The sequence below is a fragment of the Dipodomys spectabilis genome, unplaced genomic scaffold (genome assembly GCF_019054845.1).
Source record: "Dipodomys spectabilis isolate Male_0828 unplaced genomic scaffold, ASM1905484v1 ptg000490l, whole genome shotgun sequence".
In the NCBI taxonomy this organism is placed as follows: domain Eukaryota; kingdom Metazoa; phylum Chordata; class Mammalia; order Rodentia; family Heteromyidae; genus Dipodomys; species Dipodomys spectabilis.
This window is the reverse complement of record NW_024871167.1, coordinates 364156-377600: the sequence shown is the minus strand read 5'-3', so window position 1 is coordinate 377600 and position 13445 is coordinate 364156. Positions and strand designations below refer to the sequence as shown.

At 40.3% G+C, this 13445-nt stretch overlaps 1 protein-coding gene across 1 annotated transcript in view; it reads left to right on the top strand.

The window, feature by feature from the left end:
* LOC122098742 (double-strand-break repair protein rad21-like protein 1) overlaps positions 1-13445 on the top strand; it is a 45178-nt gene that overhangs the window by 14782 nt on the left and 16951 nt on the right. The gene's annotated exons all lie outside the window — the stretch shown is intronic.

The following is a 13445-nucleotide window of genomic DNA, read 5'->3' as shown; positions in this document are numbered from 1 at the left end:
TATGTCTTTGGCTCCTTTGTCAAATATCAGCTGGCTGTAAGCCTGTGGATTTATTTCTGGATCTTCTATTCTGTTCCATTGGTCTTCGGGTCTGTTTTTGTGCCAGTACCATGCTGTCTTTGTTATTATAGCTCTGTAGTAGAGTTTGAAGTTCCGCATGGATAGCCCTCCCATATTGTCTTTATCCCCTAGAATTGTTTTGGCTATTCTAGGTCTTTTGTTTTTCCATATTAATTTTTGGACTGTTTTCTGTATTTCAGTGATGCACGTCATTGGGATTTTAATAGGAATTGCATTGAATTTGTATATTAGTTTTGGAAGTATTACCATCTTTATTAAGTCTGCCTATCCAAGAGCATGGGAGGTCTTTCCATTTCCTAGTGTCTTCTGCAATTTCTTTCTTTAATCTTTTATAGTTTTCATTAAATAGTTCTTTTACATCTTTGGTTTGGTTAATTCCTAAATATTTTATTTTTGGGGAGGTTATTGTGAATGGAGTTGCTCCCTTTATTTCCTTCTCTTCTTGTGCATTGTCAGTGTACAGGAAGGCAACTGATTTTTGTGGGTTGATTTTGTATCCTGCTATTTTGCTGAAGTGATTTATGATTTCTAAGAGTTTGGGGATGGAGTTTTGGGGATCGTGATGGTATAGTATCATGTGGTCTGCAAAAAGGGATAGTTTAACTTCTTCTTTCCCTATGCGGATCCCTTTAATGTCTTTTTCTTGCCTTATTGCCCTGGCTAAGGGTTCCAGGACTATATTGAAGAGGAGTGGACACAGTGGGCATCCTTGCCTTGTTCCTGATTTTAGGAGAATTGGTTGTAGCTTTTCCCCATTAAGTATAATATTGGCTATTGGTCTGTCATAAATGGCTTTTATTGTTTTTAGAAATGTTCCTTCTATTCCTATTTTCTCCAGAGCTTTTAGCATGAATGAATGTTGAATTTTATCAAAGGCCTTTTCTGCATCTGTGGCGATAATCATGTGATTCTTGACCTTGGCTCTGTTGATGTGTTGGATTACATTTATTGACTTACGTATGTTAAACCATCCCTGCGTCTCTGGGATGAAGCCTACCTGGTCATAGTGTATAATTTTTTTATGTGTTTCTGGATTCTGTTAGCTAGAATTTTGTTAAGGATCTTTGCATCTATGTTCATCAAGGAAATTGGCCTGTAATTCTCCTTTTTGGTTGGGTCTTTGCCTGGTTTGGGGATGAGTGTGATATTGGCTTCGTAGAATGAGTTTGGGATAGCTCCTTCCTTCTCTGTTTCTCTGAAGAGCTTGAGGAGTATGGGTATTATTTCTTCTTTAAAGGTCTTATAGAATTCTGCTGTGAATCCATCTGGTCCTGGGCGGAAGACTTTTGATAGCTTCCTGTATCTCGTTGTAGGATATTGGCTTATTTAATTGAGTTACTTCTTCTTTGCTCAGTTTGGGCAACTTGTATTTCTCTAAAAATGCAACCATTTATGCCAGATTTTCTTCCTTTAGAGAGTATAACTTTTGAAAGTAGTCCGTTAGAATTGTTTGGATATCTTGGGTACGTGTTGTGATTTTTCCCGTGGCATCCCTAATCTTATTTTTTTTTTAAATTTAATTTAATTTTATTTGTGAACATACTGTACAGAGGAGTTACAGTTACATGGGCAGGATAATGCGTACATTTCTTACCAAGCATTGCAGACTCCTCCTTTGTTTACCCTTCACATCCCTTCCCAGCCTCCCCCCTCCCCCCCTAATCCCAATCCTTCTCCTTCCCCCCCTTTCCCCCCCTTCTACCCCCCCCCTCCCCGCACTAACGTTGTAAAGCTCGTTCTGGACATGACAACTTGTACTTCTCATTGTTGCAACAGGTCCACCTGTATCCTTAAACAACTGGTTTTTCCCCATCTCCTCCACAAGTTATACTGACATCAAATATAGTGAAAGCAGGGGTTATACTGTGGGGGAGGGACATACAAAGCAACAAAGAGATAATCTTATAAATGTGTTAGAAACACATGCATGAAAGAAAAAAGGGTTTCCTCTCTTCTTTTTTTAATTAATCTTGCCAACGGGCCATCAATTTTGTTTATTTTTTCAAAGAACTAGCTTTTTGTTTGGTTTATTTTGGTTATAATTTTCTGCTTTTCTAATTGGTTAATCTCTGCTCTTAATTTGGTTATCTGGCTTCGTCTAGTAGCTTTAGGTTCCATTTTTTCTTGTTTTCATAGCTGTTTTAATTGCAACATGAGATTATTTACTTGGTCTGTCTCCATTCTCTTGATGTGGGCACTGAGGGCAATAAATTTGCCCCTCAGGACTGCTTTTACTGTGTCCCAGAAGTTTCTTTGTGAGGTGTTTTCATTTTCATTGAGTTGTAGGAAATGTTTTATTTCTTCTCTGATCTCTTCCATTACCCAGGCATTGCTAAGGAGTGTGCTTTTCAATTTCCATGTATTAGAGAAATTTCTGCGGTATGCTTTGTTATTGAGAACTAGCTTGATTCCACTGTGGTCAGATAGGATAACAGGGGATTATGTCGATCCCTTTGTATTTGCTTAAGTTCCTTGCATGAACTATGATATGGTCTATTTTGGAGAAAGTTCCATGAGCTGCTGAGAAGAATGTGTATTGTGTTGTTTTAGGGTGAAATACTCGGTAGATGTCAGTTAATTCCGCTTGAAGTATGGCCTCACTTAATTCGGTAGCTTCTTTGCCAATCCTCTGGTTGGTAGACCTGTCCTTTTGTGAGAGTGGTGTGTTAAAGTCTCCTAGTATTATCATATTGGGATCTATTTTATTCTGTAAGTTTGAGAGTGTTTGTTTAACATATCTGGCTGCACCAATATTTGGGACATATAAGTTGATGATGGTAATATCCTCCTCTTGGATTGTTCCCTGTATTAATATGTAGTGTCCGTCCTTGTCTTTCTGTACTGATTTTAATGAAAAGTTTATTTTGTCAGATATCAGGATAGCTATACCTGCTTTCTTACTGGGTGAATTTGATTGGTAGACCCTTTTCCAACCCTTCACTCTGAGTTTGTTTGTATGTTTGGCTGAGAGGTGGGTCTCCTGCAGGCAACAGATGGATGGGTCTTGTTTTCTGATCCAGTCCTCAGTTTGTTTTCTTTTAATTGGCGAATTCAGCCCATTAATATTAAGAGAAAGTATAGAGAGATGCATTGTTGTCCCTGCCATTCCATTTTCCTAAGTTTTTCTTCTTTCCTTTCCTCCTGTGCTTGCTCAGTTAGACTTTGAGTAATGTCTGTCTGGGGCAGGTCCCAGTTCCTGGTTGCTTTCTTCAGGTTGTGTCCCCCCTCTTAGAATTCTTTGTAATGCTGGCTTAATGTTTATGTATTCATTTAGTTTTTCTTTGCTATTAAAAATTTTCAGTTCTCCATCGAATGTGAATGCTAGCTTTGCCGGGTATATCAGTCTGGGTTGGCAGTTATTGGCTCTCAGGGCTCATATGGTGCTTTCCCAGGCTTTTCTTGCGTTCATTGTTTGTGTGGAGAGATCTGCAGTGATTCTAATTTTTTTCCCATTGTAGTATAGCTCCTTCATTTTTGCTGCATGCAAGATTGTTGCTTTATTATTCAGATCTATCATTTTTACTATAATGTGTCTAGAAGTGTTTCTCCTGGGATCTTGCTTGTTGGGTGTTCTATACGCTTCTGTTATGTAGGTAAGATGCTCCTTTTTGAGGTGGGGAAAATTTTCACCGATTATCTTGTTGAATAGGTGTTGCGTTCCCTTGCTCTGAAATTCCTCACCTTTGTCCACTCCAATTATACGAAGGTTAAATTTCTTGGCATTATCTGCTTGCTCTTGAATTTCCCTTTGGTTTAATTTGAGTGATTTTTCCATATCTGTCACTTTTTGTTCCAGTTAGTGTATTCTGTCTTATGTATCTGACACTCTACCTTCCATTTCATTCACTCTGTGAACCGTGGCTTCTATTGTGGTTTGCTTGGAGGAAATTTATCCCTTTATGGATTCGATGTTGGTTCTCATAGTACTGGATCCCTTTATGGATTCGATGTTGGTTCTCATAGTACTGATCTCACCTCTTAATGAGGTGAGATCAGTATGCATACAGATCTCATCTCTTAATGAGGTAAGATAAAGAGGTGAAATCAGTATGCATTACCTCTAATTTGGCGTTTATCTCACTTCTTACTGAGGTTTGTGCAGCTTCTATTTTTGCATCCAACTCTTGTTTGATATCCTGTATCTCTTTTGATAGTTCATCCTTGTGCTCTTTCAATTTCTGATCAATTTCTCGCTTTATTTCTTGAGTCATTGCCTCCAGCAACCCTTGGATGTAGCTTTTGTCTTCCATTCCTGCTTTGCTCCCACTGGGGCTCTCCCCTGCGTGGTTGCTGGCTATTGAGGATAGCTTGCTGTCCTGGGTGGTGGTAAACCTTGTAATTTTTCTCTGTGATTTTCGCATGGGGGTTCAGGAGACTAATCTGCAATTTTGTTTTGGTGTGTCTGTCTTTGCTTGGTTGCTGATTCTGTATTGGTAGAGAGAGTCTGTGCCTGATCTGGGTTCTGTTGGGAGCCTATTTCCAGCTGCTGGTCTGACCTACTTAGGATTCTCGGCTCTCTGCTGTAGATCACTGGCAATTCCTGCCTTTGGAAGGGTTGAGCAGCCTAGACTGCTTGTGTTTGCTCCTACGGGTGCTCTTGGGAAGATCAGATGCTCTGGATGCACTCTCCCAGATGCTGGAGTCTGCTATGGGCTCCTGATGTGTTTTTGTTTGTTTGTTTTGGGCTGGTTGTGGGCTTGAACTCTAGGTTTGGATGCTGTCCTTCAGCTCTTCAGCTCAAGGCTGGCACCCTACCATTTGAGCCACAGCACCACTTCTGACCCTTTTTGCTTTTGTGATGCTGAGGAATCAGATCCAGGGCCTCATACATCCAAGACTATCACTCTACTGCTGAGCCGCCTTATCAGCCTGAGCTCCTGCTTACTATCAGGTGCTGGCAGCCTGTGTTGCCCAATTCCCAGCCTAGGGTATATGGGTGGGGTTTTGGTGGGGTTTGGGCTTCTCTTATCCAGAGCCTCCAGGTCTTTTGTTGTCACAGGCGTGCTTCCCGGGGAGTGCTGTTCCCTGTTTTTCTCCCCTCTGCTGAGGCGTATGCTCAGCTTTTGACTTCAGTTGGGAGGAGTTGGTTGTGTTGTTCAGGCGCCAGATCCCCAGGCCTGGTTCCGGCCCCCACCTGGAGCGCGCTCATTAGGCCTGTGCTGCTGTGTATACCACCTAGGTTATGCAGCCTGGGGTACACAGTTCAAATTTCTTCTACTGTTGGTTATCTTGACCTGGGGGCGCTGTTCCTGGCTTGGGCATTTAAGCTCCCTTCCAGAGGTGCTCTTGCTCTAGCCTGGCCAGTGGAGTGTGCTCCACGGGCTGGTGGAGCTCTCGAACAGTTCCCAGTTTTAGTGGGTCCTGTGGTCCGGGTGTTGGGGTAGGTAGTCTGGGTCAGGGTCTGGGGATTCCCTCCAGCTCTGGTCTCCCTTGAGGGATACACTGTCCCCTGTGGGGTACTCACCCTGGAGCTAGTTGATTCTGTGTGGTGTAGGTCGTCAGTTGCTGTTGCAATCTGAGTTCAGTTGGGGTGGCTGCGGGCTGGGCTGGGCGGTGGTGGCTCTGTGTGATTCTTTTCTGTCTCTGCCTCTGTCGAAGCTGTCTGGTCCACAGTGTCCACGCTCAGGCGGCTTCTGCGCGGGTGATCTGCAGGCAGCCCCCTGTGTCTCTGGGACCCGGGCGGTCCCTGCCAAGTCATCACGATCGGGCAGGTCTGGTGCCTCAGGCGGCTTCTGCACAGGTAGTCTGCAGGCAGCCCCTGCCGGGTCGTAGTGATCGGGGGTCTGGTGCCTCAGGCGGCTTCTGCGTGGGTGGTCTGCAGACAGCTCCCTTTGTCGTGCTGCTGGTGCCGGGCGGCTTTGGCGGGATGGAGCCTCTCTGCTCTGGTGGAGAGTGAGGGGTGGGGGTGGGATCTTCGTGGAGACTCCCGGCTGGTAGGTTTCTCTGTTCGTGGAGATCAGCTGGTCTGCAAACCGGTACCTCAGGCGGCTTCTGGGCAGGTGATCTGCAGGCAGCCCCTTGTGTCTCTGGGGCTCCAGCAGCCCCCGCCAGGCCGGCTGGCCGCGGCTTGGTGCACTGCCGCATAGCCAGTAAAGGTTGGGGGACAGGTCTTCTCTCTTCTCTGTTCTGAAATTCTTCTTTTCCTCTCTTTCTTTTTTTTTTATTTTCCACCTCCTGTTTTTCTCTGAGTGTTCATCTTTTTGTTGTTGTCTGTCTCTTGGGGAGATTAAGCGTTGGAACTCGAACTCTTTTTGGTTGGGGAAAGCTGTGGCGTTTCCCTACTGCCCCGTCGCCATCTTGGTCCCCCCTCCACAATTTGTTTTTTATAATGTGTTTTTTATTGTAAAAATACGGTACAGAGGGTTACTGTTCCATGAGCACAAGGTAATGAGTACATTTCTTATCAAGCATTGTTGCTTCCTCCTTTCTTTGTCCCCTACCATCCCTTCCCTCCCAACCTCTACAACTACACTCCCACCATTGCCTAAATTGTAAAATTCATTTTTCAACATAATGTCTTGTACATCTCATTGTTATAATGGGTCAACCTGTATCCCTATTTAAGCATTTTGTTTATTTCCTTTCCATCCCCAAATTAGAGAAGAGTATATACAAGATGCAGGGTACCGCCATCAAATATAGTGAACACTGTGGTTATACAGTGGGGGAAGAACATACAAAGAAACAAAAAAATCACGTGGTACAATATAAATACTTTAGTAACAAAAGCAAGAAAGAAAAAACTACTGTGTCCCTATTTTGGGGTTCATTTTGCTTAGCATTATCTTTTTTAAATTATTTTATTTTCTTTTATTTTTTTAATTGTGAAAATACCGTACAGAGGGGTTACAATTACATGAGCAAGGTAATGAGTATATTTCTTTCTTTTTTTATTTTAATTTTTTTTATTTTGAAAATACCATACAGAGCCGTTACAATTACATGGGCAAGATAATGAGTACTTTTTTTTTATTCTGATAATACTGTACAGAGGGGTTACAATTACATGGGCAAGATGAGTACATTTCTTATCAAGCATTGTAGCCTCCTCTTTTGTTTCCCCTTCCCATCCCTTCCCATACTCTCTCCCCCCAACCCCCGCAGTCCCCTACCCAATCCTCCCCCTGCCCACCAAAGTTTTAAATTCCTTTTTTGACATAACAACTTGTACCTCTCGTTGTTGCAATGGGTCTACCTGTATCCCTATTTAAACTATTTGCTTTTTCCCCTCCCCTCCACAAATTATACCAACATCAAATACAGTGAAATCAGGGGCTCTTCCGTGGGGGAGGAACATACAAAGCAACAAAGAAATAATCTTTTAAACATGTTAGTAACAATCTCATGAAAGAATAAAATATTTGAATGCATATCTTGGGGTTCATTTCCCTAAAATCAACTTATCTGACTTTTTCTGCTTGACTCAGATATATACTAGTTATTGCAAATAAGGGACACCATGGGACCTATGTTTCTTTGGGCCTGGGTTACTTCACTTAATAGAATTTTTTCCAAGCTTTTTCATTTCCTAACAAATGGGGCAATGTCATTCTTTCTGATGGAGGCATAAAATTCCATTGTGTATGTGTGTGTGTGTGTGTGTGTGTGTGTGTGTGTGTATACATATATACCACATATTGTTGATCCATTCATCTACGGAGGGGCATCTGGGTTGGTTCTGTAATATCTTAGCTATGGTAAATAATGCTGCAATAAACATAGTTGTGCTGGTAGCTTTAGTGTGGCCTTGTTTGTGATCATTTGGGTAAATGCCCAAAAGTGGGATTGCTGGGTCATTGGGGAGCTCTATGTGGAGTCTTTTGAGGAACCTCCATACTGCTTTCCAAAGTGGTTGAACAAGTTTACATTCCCACCAACAATGCAGTAAGGTTCCCTTCTGTCCACATCCCCTCCAGCATCTGTTGTTATTAGAGTTCTTGATTATAGCCATTCTAACTGAGGTGAGGTGGTATCTCAATGTTGTTTTGATTTGCATTTCTGTTATGGCTAGAGAGGTTGAGCATTTCTTCATGTGTCTATTGGTCATCCTTCTTTCCTCTTCAGAGAAGTTTCTCTATAAGTCTTTAGCCCACTTATTGGGCAGTTGTTTATTTGAAGATGTGTTTTTGGTGGATTTGATTTTTTGAGTTCCAGGTATATTTTATATATGAGATCCTTGTCCATTGTATGGCTAGTGAAGATCTTCTCCCAATCCGTGGGCTTTCTATTGATCTTGCTAGCTATGTCCTTTGCCATGGAGAAGCTCTGCAATTTCATGCAATCCCATTTGTCCAACCTTTCTTTGATTTGTTGTATTTCTGGGTCTCTACTAAGAAAATGTCGGCCTGTGCCAAGGAGACCTAGGGTTTCTCCTATTCCATCCTGTAATGTCTTCAGAGTGTCTGCTTTGACTCTGAGGTCTTTGATCCATTTGGAGTTGATTCTGGTGCAGAGTGATGTATAAGGATCAAGCTTTAGTTTTCTACAAGTAGTTAACCAATTTTGCCAGCACCATTTACTGAAGAGGATGTCTTTCTTCCATTCTATTCTTTTAGTTCCCTTATCAAAGATTAGATGGCTATAGGTCTGTAGGTTCATTTCTGGGTTTTCAGTTCTATTCCATTGATCCTGAGGTCTGTTCTTGTGCCAGTACCAAGCTATTTTGATTACTATGGCATTGTAGTAGAGTTTGAAATTTGGAATTGGTATTCCTCCAGCACTGTTCTTTCTGTTGAGGATCGTTTTTGCTATTCGGGGTCTTTTATTGTTCCATATGAATTTTTGGATTGCCTCTTCTATTTCCTTGAAGAATGAGGATGGAATATTGATAGGTATCACATTGAACTTGTAGATAGCCTTGGGAAGTATTGCCATTTTCATGATATTGATCTTTCCAATCCAGGAGCATGGGAGGTTTTGCCACTTTCTAAGTTGTGTTTTGATTTCTTTTTTTAAATTTTTCCTCATAGAGGTCCTTCACTTCTTTAGTTAATTCCTAGGTATTTTATTTTTTGTGGGGCTATTACGAATGGAGTTGCTTTCTTAATTTCAGCTACACTTTTCTCATTGTTGGCATACAGAAAAGCCATTGATTTTTGAGGGTTAATTTTGTACCCTGCTAGTTTGCCAAAAATTTGAATCAGCTTGAGTAATTTGGGAGTGGAGTCCGTGGGATTCTTTAAATACAAGATCATGTCATCTGCAAAGACGGATAGTTTTACTTCTTCTTTCCCTATTCTCATCCCCTTTATGTTTGCATCTTTTCTTAATGAGAACATTTCTTATCAAGCATTGTAGCCTCCTCCTTTGTTTCCCTTTACCATCCCTTCCCATCACCCCGCCCCCAGCACCAAAGTTGTAAATTTGTTTTTCGACATAATGACTTCTACATCTCATTGTTGCAATGGATCCACCTGTATCCCTATTTAAACAATTTGTTTTTTCCCTTCCCCTCCACAAATTATACCAACATCAAATACAGTGAGAACAGGAATTATACCGTGGTTGAGCAACATAGAAAGCAACAAAGAAATCATCTTATAAATATGTTAGAAACAATAGCAAGAAAAAAAAAACATTTGAGCTCTTATCTTAGGGTTCATTTCACCTAACGTCAACTTACCTGAACGTTTCTGCTTGTCTCAGACATATATTAGTTATTGCAAATAAGGGAAACCATGGGATCTATGGTCTTTGGGCCTGGCTTACTTCACTTAATATAATTATTTCCAAATCTTCCATTTCCTAACAAATGGAGTGGTGTCATTTTTTCTGAGGGAGGCATAGAATTTCATTATATAAGTATACCACATTTTGTTGATCCATTCATCTACTGAGGGGCATCTGGGTTGGTTCCATATCTTAGAAATAATGTTGCGATAAACATAGTTGTGCTGTTTGCTTTAGTATGGTATTTTGTCATCATTCGAGTAAATGCCCAAAAGTGGGACTGCTGGGTCATAGGGGAGCTCTATGTGGAGTTTTTTGAGGAACCTCCATACTACTTTCCAAAGTGGTTGAACAAGTTTACACTCTCACCAACAATGCAGTAGTGTTCCCTTCTGTCCTTTTCCCCTCCAGCATCTGTGGTTAATAGGGTTCTTGATTATAGCCATTCTAACTGGGGTGAGGTGATATCTCAATGTTGTTTTGATTTGCATTTCTTTTATGGCTAGAGAGGTTGAGCATTTCCCCTTTGATTCATTTGGAATTGACTCTGGTGCAGCGTGATATTTAAGGATCTAGCTTTAATTTTCTACAGGTGTTTAACCAATTTTGCAATACCATTTATTGAAAAGGCTGTCTTTCTTCCATTCTGTTTCTTTAGCTCCCTTGTCAAAGATTAGGTGGCTAAGGCCCAAAGAAACATAGGTCCTATGGTTTCCCTTATTTGCAATATCTAGTATATGTCTGAGTCAAGCAGAAAAGGTCAGATAAGTTGATGTTAGGGAAATGAACCCTAAGATATGTATTCAAATGTTTTTTCTTTCATGCGCTTGTTTCTAACACATTTATAAGATTATTTCTTTGTTGCTTTATATGTCCCTCCCCCACAGTATAACCCCTGCTTTCACTGTATTTGATGTTGTTATAATTTGTGGAGGGGAAGGGAAAGAACAAATCATTTAAATAAGGATACAGGTGGACCAATTGCAACAATGAGATGTACAAGTCATTATGTCCAAAACGAACTTTACGACTTGTTGGGGGGGAGAGGATTGGGTGGGGGGTGGGGGAGGATGGGAAGGGATTGGAAGGGGAAACAAAGGAGGAGGCTACAATGCTTGATAAGAAATGTACTCATTATCTTGCCCATGTAATTTTAACCCCTCTGTACAATATTTTCACAATAATAAATAAATAAATAAGAGAAATAAAGCTTGAAAAGATCAAAAAAAGATTAGGTGGCTATAGGTCTGTGGGTTCATTTCTGGGTCTTCAGTTCTATTCCATTGGTCCTCAGGTCTGTTCTTGTGCCAGAACCAAGCTGTTTTTATTATTATGGGTTTGTAGTAGAGTTTGAAATTCGGAATTGATATTCCTCCAATGTTGTTCTTTCTGCTAAGAAATTTTTTTTTGCTATGTGGGGTCTTCTATTGTTTCATATAAATTTTTGGATTGCTTCTTCTATTTCCTTGAAGAATGAGGTGGGGATATTGATAGGTAACCCATTGAATTTATAGATAGCCTTGGGAAATATTGTCATTTTCATGATGTATATTTCCCAATCCAGGACCATGGGAAGTTTACCCATTTGCTTAGTTCTCCTTTAATTTCATTTTTCAGGTCTTTAAAGTTTTTGTCATACAGGTCCTTCATCTTTTTAGTTAACTCCTAAGTATTTTATTTTTTGTGGGGCTATTATTAAAGAAGTTGCTTTCGTGATTTCAGCAGCGCTCTTCCTGTAATTGGCATACAGGAAAGCCATTGATTTCTGAGGGTTAATTTTACACCCTGCTACTTTGCCAAAGTTTCTGAACAGGTCGAGAAACTTGGGAGTGGCATCCATGGGGTTCTTTAAATACAAGATCATGTCATCCGTAAAGAGAGACAATTTTACTTCATCTTTTCCAATTTGGATCCCCTTTATGTTTGCATCTTGTCTTAATGCCCTAGCTAGGCATTCTAATACTAAGTTGAAGAGGAGTGGAGAGGGTGGACATCCTTGTCTTGTTCCTGAATTTAGAGGAAATGGCTTTAACTTTCGCCATTAAGTATAATGCTGGCTGTAGGTTTGTCATACACTGTCTTTATTCTATTGAGAAATGTTCCATGGATTCCTAGATTTTCCAATGCTTTCACCTTAAAGGAGAGTTGGATCTTAACAAATGCTCATTCTTCAACAATTGAGATAATCATGTAGTTCTTATCCTTGATCTTGTTGATGTGATGAATTGTATTAATTGATGTGCCTAGGTTGGTCCAGGTTTGCGTCCCTGAAATGAATCCTGTTTGATTGTGGTTTATGATTTTTTGATGAGTTGTTGAATTCAATTTGCCAAAATTTTGTTGAGAAGTTTTGCATTGATGTTCTTGAAAGAAATGGGTCTATATTTCTCTTTCTTTGATGAGTTCCTGCCTGGTTTGGGGATGAGGTTTATGATGGCTTCATAGAAAGTTTGGTAGTGAAGTTTCGCTTTCCATTTCATTGAAGAATTGGAGGAATATTGGTGTGAGTTCTGCTTTGAAGGCCTTGTAGAATTCAGCTGTAAATGCATTCAGTCCTGGGCTTTTCTTGGGTGGGAGTTCTTTTATTGCAGTTTCTATTTCGATGCTTGATATGGGTCTGTTAAGTTGGTTTAAATCATCTTGGTTTAGTTGGGGCATGTCAGTATTTGGTAGAAATTTGGTAGAAATTCATCCTTATCTTTCAGATTCTCAAACTTATTAGCATAAAGGTTTGAGACGTATCCCCTTATTATATTTTTAATCTTGTTTGTTTCTTAGTGATGTTTCTATTCTCATTGCTGAGTTGTTTATTTGTGCGTGTTCTCTTTTTTGCTGATAAGATTTGCTAAGGGCCTGTCAATTTTATTAATTTTTTTGAGGAACCAACTCTTTGTTTTGTTGATTCTTTCTATAGTTTATTGGACTCTTAATTCATTTAATTCTGATTTAATTTTAATTATTTGTTTCCATCTACTGGATTGGAGTTTCACTTGTTGTTATTTCTCAAGGAGTTTTAGGTGCCTCATTGAATTGTTGGCTTCAGATCTCTCAAATTTGTCAATGTAGGAACTCAGAGCTATAAACTTGCCTCTGAGTACTGCCTATACTGTGTCCCAGAGGAACTGATAGTTTGTGTGTTCCTTTTTGTTAACTATCATGAACATTTGAATTTCCTTTCTAATCTCTTCCATGACCCAGTGGAGGGTCAACAGTGTGTTGTTCACCCTCCATGTGTTACAAGATTTCCTTTGGTGGTTTTAGGTGTTGAATTCTAATTTTATTCCCTTGTGGTCTGAGAGAATGCAGTCTGTAATTTTAAAGTTTCTGAATTTGGACAAATTTGTTTTGTGGCCTAGAATGTGTTCAGTTTTGGAGAATGTTCATTGTGCTGCTGAGAAGAAGGTGTAATCTGATGCTGCTGGGTGAAATATTCGGTAAATGTCTGTTAAGTCTATTTGATCTATGCTGATTTTAAGATCCAAGGTTTCTCTGTTCAGTTTTTGCTGGGTTGATCTATCTAGCGGGGATAGTGGTGTGTTAAAATCCCCAACAATAATTGTTTTAGGATCTATGTGTGATTTGAGGGAAAATAGTGTTTATTGGATAAATTTGGGTGCTCCGTTATTTGGTGAGTAGATACTTAATATTGTAATATCCTCCTGAAGGAAAGATCCCTTAATTAGTGTGTAGTGACC